This window comes from Eriocheir sinensis, chromosome 21 (genome assembly GCF_024679095.1).
Source record: "Eriocheir sinensis breed Jianghai 21 chromosome 21, ASM2467909v1, whole genome shotgun sequence".
Taxonomy (NCBI): domain Eukaryota; kingdom Metazoa; phylum Arthropoda; class Malacostraca; order Decapoda; family Varunidae; genus Eriocheir; species Eriocheir sinensis.
Window position 1 is genome coordinate 14,917,386 of NC_066529.1, and position 7,500 is coordinate 14,924,885.

General features: G+C 41.3%; 1 protein-coding gene and 1 long non-coding RNA gene across 4 annotated transcripts in view; one reads left to right on the forward strand and one right to left on the reverse strand.

Annotated features, from left to right (window-relative positions):
* The window catches only part of LOC127001728 (uncharacterized), a 179,847-nt gene that overhangs the window by 127,174 nt on the left and 45,173 nt on the right, over window positions 1–7,500 (reverse strand). The window lies entirely within an intron of this gene.
* On the forward strand, window positions 1,384–2,987 carry LOC127001731 (uncharacterized). The gene is made up of 3 exons (XR_007755434.1): window positions 1,384–2,096; window positions 2,134–2,396; window positions 2,465–2,987. It is a non-coding gene; the product is annotated as an uncharacterized LOC127001731 (long non-coding RNA).

Consider the following 7,500-nt stretch of genomic DNA (forward strand, 5'->3'; position numbering starts at 1 on the left):
TCATTGTTAGCTACCAGTTATTATTTATTTTTTAATTGACGCTTTTCTTCGTTTTATTTTTTGGCTGCAGAGGGGGAGGGGGGGGAACCATTATAATCCAAATTCTTCCTATTACTCTGTCCTACCTCCCCCCTCCCTCCCTCCCTCTTCTTGCCTCCCTGCCCCCGTCCTTCCCTTCCAGCTCAAGGTCGGACCGGAACTAAGGACTACACAATGTAAAAAAATTGTGGCAGGAAAACGTGTAGGTAGAACTGACCATGACTGATGACGGACTAGATAAGTAAACAAATAAATAAGATAAACAAATAAGATAAACAAATAAACAAATAAAAGCTATAGAGATAGAACTTATTTTTATTTATGCGGATTTTTTATATTTTTATCTACTTTTGCCCTTGAGCTGCTTCCTTAACTGCAAAAAAAGAAAAAAAAGATGGATAGATAAACATAATGATAGATAGCCATGCAGATAAATAGATAAAGAGTCAGACAAATACATGTTCGATCGTTAGATGATTTGATAGTTAGTTAGTTAATAGGTAGTCCAATAGTACCCTTGTATAGTACCCTTAGTTAGATAGGTAGTTAGATAGATAGTTTAATTTTACTGTATTCTGTATTTGTTTATTTATTTATTTATTTGGATTATTTTTTTGTTTTTGTTTTATTTTATTTTGGTGTTTTTCTTTTTCTTTTTGTTTCTTTTTCCTTTTCTTTTCTTTATCTTTTTCTTTGTTTTCCTGCTGTTGTTTTTCTTTTTTGATGCTATTTTATTTCATATCATCCTCTTGTTGATGTTCATTGGTCTGGGTGAGCCGCTTTCCTCCCAGAAGAGACCCACCCATAATTTTGGTGATGTTAGTTAGGGGCCGAAAGGTGGATGATGTTTCTTATATTTTTCTTCTCTTGATGTGTTTTTCTTCTTGTTTTTCTTTTCCGATGTTTTTTCTGTTCTTTTTCTTCTTATTTCTTTTCTTAGTGTTTTTAATGTTCTTTTATTTCATATCATCCTCTTGTTGATGTTCTTCGGTGGTCTGAGTGAGCCGCTTTCCTCCCAGAAGAGACCCACCCATAATTTTGGTGATGTTAGTTTGGGGCCGAATGGTGGATGATGTTTCTTTGTATGTTACTTTTCTTGATGTTGTTCTGTTATTGCTGTTACTTTTCTTTTGAGATGTTTTTTTTGCTCTTTTTTTCCCCTATTTATTGGTGTTCTTTTCTATATCATCCTTCTTTGATGTTCTTTGGTCTGGGTGAGCCTCTTTCTCCCCAGAAGAGACCCACCCATAATTTTGGTGATGTTAGTTTGGGGCCGAATGGTGGATGATGTTTCTTTGTACGTATGTTACTTTTCTTAACGTTGTTCTGTTATTGTTGTTACTTTTCTTTTGCGATGTTTTTTTTCCCTTTTTCCCATTTTTTTGGGGTGTTCCTTTCTATATCATCCCTTTTTGATGTTCTTTGGTCTGGATGAGCCTCTTTCTCCCCAGAAAAGACTCATCCATAATTTTGGAGATGTTAGGGCCTGAAGGTGGATGATCTGTGTTTTTTATTTTATTTTCTTGATGTTTTGTTACTATATTCTCCTTCTTCTGGTGTTCCTTTTTATTTTCCTTTTCTTTGGTGTTCCCATCACGTGGATTGTCTACGACATCTAACGAGCACCACAAGCCCCGGTTTATTGTTCGGAGTTTCCTCTCCTAGGCAGACTGCCTACCACGGCTGACGAGCTCCACCTGCCCGGGTTTATTGTTCGGAGTTTGCTCTCCTAGGTGTATTACCTATGACGGCTCACGAGCCCAACCTGCCCGGGTTTATTGTTCGGAGTTTGCTCTCCTAGGTGAATTGCCTACCACGGCTAACGAACCTCACCTGCCCGGTTTTGTAATCGGAGTTTGCTCTCCTAGGTGAACTGCTTTCGCTAACGACCTCCACCTGCCCGGGTTTGTAATCGGAGTTTGCTCTCCTAGATGAATTGCTTTCGCTAACGACCTCCACCTGCCCGGATTTGTAATCGGAGTTTGCTCTCCTAGATGAACTGCTCACGCTAACGACCTCCACCTGCCCGGTTTTGTAATCGGAGTTTGCTCTCCTAGGTGAACTGCGGTTTGTAATCGGAGTTTGCTCTCCTAGGTGAACTGCTCACGCTAACGACCTCCACCTGCCCGGTTTTGTAATCGGAGTTTGCTCTCCTAGATGAACTGCTTTCGCTAACGACCTCCACCTGCCCGGGTTTGTTGTTCGGAGTTTGCTCTCCTAGGTGTATTACCTATGACGGCTCACGAGCCCAACCTGCCCGGGTTTATTGTTCGGAGTTTGCTCTCCTAGGTGAATTGCCTACCACGGCTAACGAACCTCACCTGCCCTGGTTTGTTGTTCGGAGTTTGCTCTCCTAGGTGAATTGCCTACCACGGCTGACGAACCTCACCTGCCCGGGTTTGTTGTTCGGAGTTTGCTCTCCTAGGTGAATTGCCTACCACGGCTAACGAACCTCACCTGCCCGGGTTTGTTGTTCGGAGTTTGCTCTCCTAGGCAGATTTCCTACCACGGCTAACGAGCCCCACCTGCCCGGCGTTGTAGCCGAAGGATCTCCGGCACCTCCGTCAGGGTCCCGATGGACGCCGAGGCGCCTTGCCGGGAGCCCTCCAGTCCTGCCATGCTCGCCTGGGAGACCTTGGGCTCGCTGGCGCTCCACCGCCCCGCCGATTCGAATAGGGCGGATGCAAGAACTCGCTTCTTAAAACTTCCAGACTGGATTATAAAATGAATCATAAATGCCGTGAAGGCGCCGGTCACCGCGTTTATCGGTTCTTGGATGAAGGACCGATTGGCCTCGGGGACGCGCACAAGCATCATAAGGAATCCTCGGCGCGGCTTCCGGCGCATCATCCTTTTCCCTTTTCTTTCTTACTTCCAATTTTTCTTTTTAATTATATTTTCTTTCTCTGATTGACTGATTGATTGATTTTACATAGTAAGAATTGGTTCACCAATTAACGTCTTTAAGGTACATTGCATTCACACACCTGCTGAGGGAGAACACCAGTGAGCGTGTTGACTCACGAGGACAGCCCAGTAAAGTTTCCTAACATTTGTATTGGGCTGCCACTTCTCTTTAGTCGTCTGTTCCTCTATTTTTCTCTTCTTTATTTCATTCTATTTCTCCCTTTCTTTCATCCTTGCTCTCTATACATATATTTCTTTCAAACTTCTTCATCAGCCCCCTTTCCTTTCCATTCTCCCTCCCCTTCATCTCCCTCCATCCCTTTCATCCCCCTCGCCTCCCGCCCTTTGCTCTTTTTCTGTTATCATCACGACAGCTGTTTGATTTCTCTGCGGAGACTTTTTTTTATGTTCGTGGATGTGACATGCTTCCCGGGGCGTCCATGTTGTTGCACAGCACCCTAGAATATTCTTGGCAAAGTGCTTCAAATTTTTGAAGCTTTTTGCATCACGCCAGTACCTCAGTGGATTGACATCAAAAGACAAAACACCTTCTAGGTACGTTTCAAGTTCTGCCTTCACCACTGTAGTGTCATTTGTTGATGCACTTGCCATCATTTGCCCAGCTGGAGGCATGTAGGCAAAAAGACGCGGTCGTGTTGCACTCATGCCAGCCGAAAAGACGAAAGGCTCACTTTCTTGAAATGTTTTCTTCTTCAAGGTCGACTGAGTTGACTCGGAAATAATTAGGTCCACAATCTTGGAAACCTTTTCCTTTTGCATTTTCTTACATGGCATCCATGCCAGCTTAAACCTGGGGCCCATGACAGCTGCGGCAATGACATCAGTCCGCTCAAGAAATGGATGCAACCTCTTTTTGATCGGTGACTGTAGTGCATATGCCAAGTTAAAGCAGTAGATCGGTTTACTGTCTCTCGTCGTGTTCACTCACATCTCATCCCCTATGCCTCCCATTTCCGTGACGTCACACATTTTTGCGGGCGGATCCTTCTTCCGAGCCACCCATCCCTCAGTAACTCCCTAAATCCACTCCTACTCCTCCTCCATGTGACCTGAGATTAATTTCCTCCTTACTTCCTACCCTTAATATTTTTTCCTCCTCCACCTTCAACCTTAATGTTCTCCTTACTCCGCTTTTTCCGTGATCTGACGTTAATCCTTTCCTCCTTCGCCTTCAACCTTCATCTGTTTCCTCCTCCGCCTTAACGCGGTTTAACATTATTTATTTTTCTATTTCCTTAACAGTATTTATTCTCCTCAAATGGTTTTGACTCGAAATATAAATACAAATACAAAATACTTTTTTTATGTGTGCCAAAATACAAATACAAATACAAAATACTTTTTTTCTGGTTGCCAAAATACAAATACAAAATACTTTTTTCTCTGGATGTCAAAATACAAATACAAATACAAATACAAAAAAAAAATGTATTTAAATACGATTCAAATGCAAATACAATTGTATTTGATCCACCCCTGCTACTACTACTACTGCTACTACTACTGCTAATAATAATAATAATAATAATAATAATAATAATAATAATAATAATAATAATAATAATAATAATAATAATGATAATAAAAATAATGATGATGATAAAAATCATAGTAAGTAATGATGATAATAATGGCAGGTACTCATATCGTTAATCTTGTTAGGCCACAACTAATAAAGCTTCAAGGGACGAATACCAAGGACTTCTCCTATAATGTAATATGCTGCTGGCCGTCCAATAATGTGGGTCGGTGAAGTTGGGGGAGAGAGTAGGAGAGTGTGGGTGGGTGTTGGTAGGTGGATGGGTGTGTGTGTTGGTGGTTATGAGTGTGTGTGTGGGGGGGGGGTGGATGTAGGAGTTGGAGGGTGTGGGTTTGTGTGGGTGTGTGAGTGGGTGTGTGAGGGTGAGGTGTGGGAGTGAGGTTGTGTCTGTTTCTGTCTGTTTGTCTGTCTCTCCGTCTTAGTTCCTTGCCCGTTGTAGTGTTGCATTTAAAGATAACTACATTTTTAGGTATTCTCATTGACATTTGAGGGACAGAAGGATGGGTTAGGGCAACATAAAGTAAGGCCAGAAAGAGAACGAAAGGTAAGCAATGTAGACCACGGTAGTGTAGGGAAGAAAGAACCATGAGGCGACAGTGCCAGGGTGGAGTAGACGATTGAAGACAGGGCAGAGCAAAAAAAGGTAAAATATAGTCATAGAAAGCGAAAACCTGAATCGGAAAGGAAAAATGAAGTCTTGGAAAGAAAACAAATATATCAGAAAGGGCATAGAAAACGAAACGTTATATCGGAAAGGGATAAAGACCGGACTTGACAATGAAGGTCAGAGCAGGGTAGGTAAGTAGAGACAAGGCAGGACGAAGTGGGATTGCCAGGAAATGACAGGGGCAGGTGCAGGACAGGATATGGTATGTTAAGGCAGGGCAAGGCAAGAAAAAGTTAGGGGATGGGAATTAAGACACAAAGGAACACAAACCAACACAAAGGAAGAACAAACAACAGCAGACCTGCTGGTCCTTACGAGGCTGTTTGTGACAAGCTACACTAACTATGTAATCAAAGGTGGAAGATGAAGGACAGCAAAGGCGAAGGCTCCTCCCCACCCCCCATCCCTCCAGCCAAAGTTGGCAGGAAAGGAAAAAGAACCATGCAGCATGGAAAAACTGCATGGAAATTATGTAGGAAAGAGGAAAGAACTACCATTACTGCTACCACTAACCGGACGATAAAAGCGGACAAGGACACCAGTATTCGAAAGAACTTAATTTTATTACGACAATGAGTAATATCTTAGTTGCTGGTTGGATACAAAATACTTGTCTAATCTATTCTTGAAGGCCGTAACTGTTGTACTATCAACGACATCACAGTGTAGAGAGTTCCAAACATTAAGAACTAGATTGAAGAAGAAGTGTTAGCTTCGTGAGACGAGAATCTTTTACCACTTATCTTCAAATTGTGATTTCTTCTTGTTCTATTTGATCGATCAATTGTAAAGTAATCTTCTGCATTAATATCATTGAATCCTTTAAACATTTTAAACACTTCTATTAGATCGCCTCGCATTCTACGTTTTGATAGGCTGAATAAATTTACTTCTTTAAGCCTTTGTTCATATGACAAATTTCTCAACCTAGGAATCATCTTTGTTACTCTTCGTTGAACCCGTTCCAACTTTTCTATGTCTTTTCTGTAATAGGGAGACCAAAACTGTACACAGTACTCTAGACGGGGTCAAACCAACGAATTATAGTTTTAATATTACTTTTTCCGATTTATTATTAAAGACTCGTCCGATGAAGCCAACCAATTTGTTTTCAGTTTTAACTACCTCTGAACAATGCTGACCGGGCTTTAAATCGCTTGATATAGTGATTCCAAGATCCTTTTCTTTACTTACTGCAGAAAGTTGTTGGCCATTCATTACGTACCGAACGCGATTGTAATTTTTTCCGATGTGCAACACTTTACATTTGTCAACGTTAAATTTCATTTGCCATTGATTGGCCCAACGTGCAAGTCGATCTAGATCTGATTGTAAAGCTTCTTCGTCGAGTGTCGCAGTTACTTTACTAGCAATTTTTGTGTCATCAGCAAATTTTGATACTTTGCAAGTGAGCCCATCATCGATATCATTAACATAGATTAAGAAGAGCATGGGGCCAAGCACTGATCCTTGAGGTACGCCGCTTCTGACATCGAGCCAGTTAGATGTAACACCGTTTAGAACTACTCTCTGTTTCCGCTCAGAGAGCCAGTCCACAACCCAGTTGTGAATGTTACCCGAGATACCGTGCGCCAATAGTTTGCTGAGCAATCGTTGGTGGGGGACCTTATCAAATGCCTTTTGAAAATCCAGATATATGATATCTACTGATCTGCTTTAATCGAACACCTCAAAAATATAATGAAAAAAATCAAGTAAGTTAGTTAAACACGAACGTTTACTACGGAAGCCATGTTGCGAATTATTTATTATATTATTTTCTTCGAAGAATTTCACCATATTGTCGCGAATGAGTCTCCATTAACTTACAAACAATCGATGTCAGGCTAATTGGTCGATAGTTTCCTGGATGAGACTTGTCCCCCTTTTTGAAAATTGGTGTGACATTTGCAAGTTTCCAATCCAATCCAATCCGACACGGGCGAGGAGGGTTGAAAGCTGTCCTACTTCCCTCCTCTCTACGCCCTTCGAGTTTTGTTCTTCTCATGTGTGTGTGTGTACGTGTTCCCGTGTAAAGACGTACATGCTCCATCACGTGCACACGGCTACACGTACACAATTAAATGCCCCTCGTCTCTAAAAAATATCCAAACATACACACACACACACACACATGACCATTAAGACTCAACGAAGCATAAACTTGACATAAAATCTCCCCATTGGTTCACAGTTATGTATTTACTGATTATTTTCCTTTTCCTTTTCATTTTCATCTCGTGTCCCAATTTTGTTATATTTCTTGATAATATAAATGATAATATAAATGATGAAATAAATGATGAAATGAATAATAAAATAGATG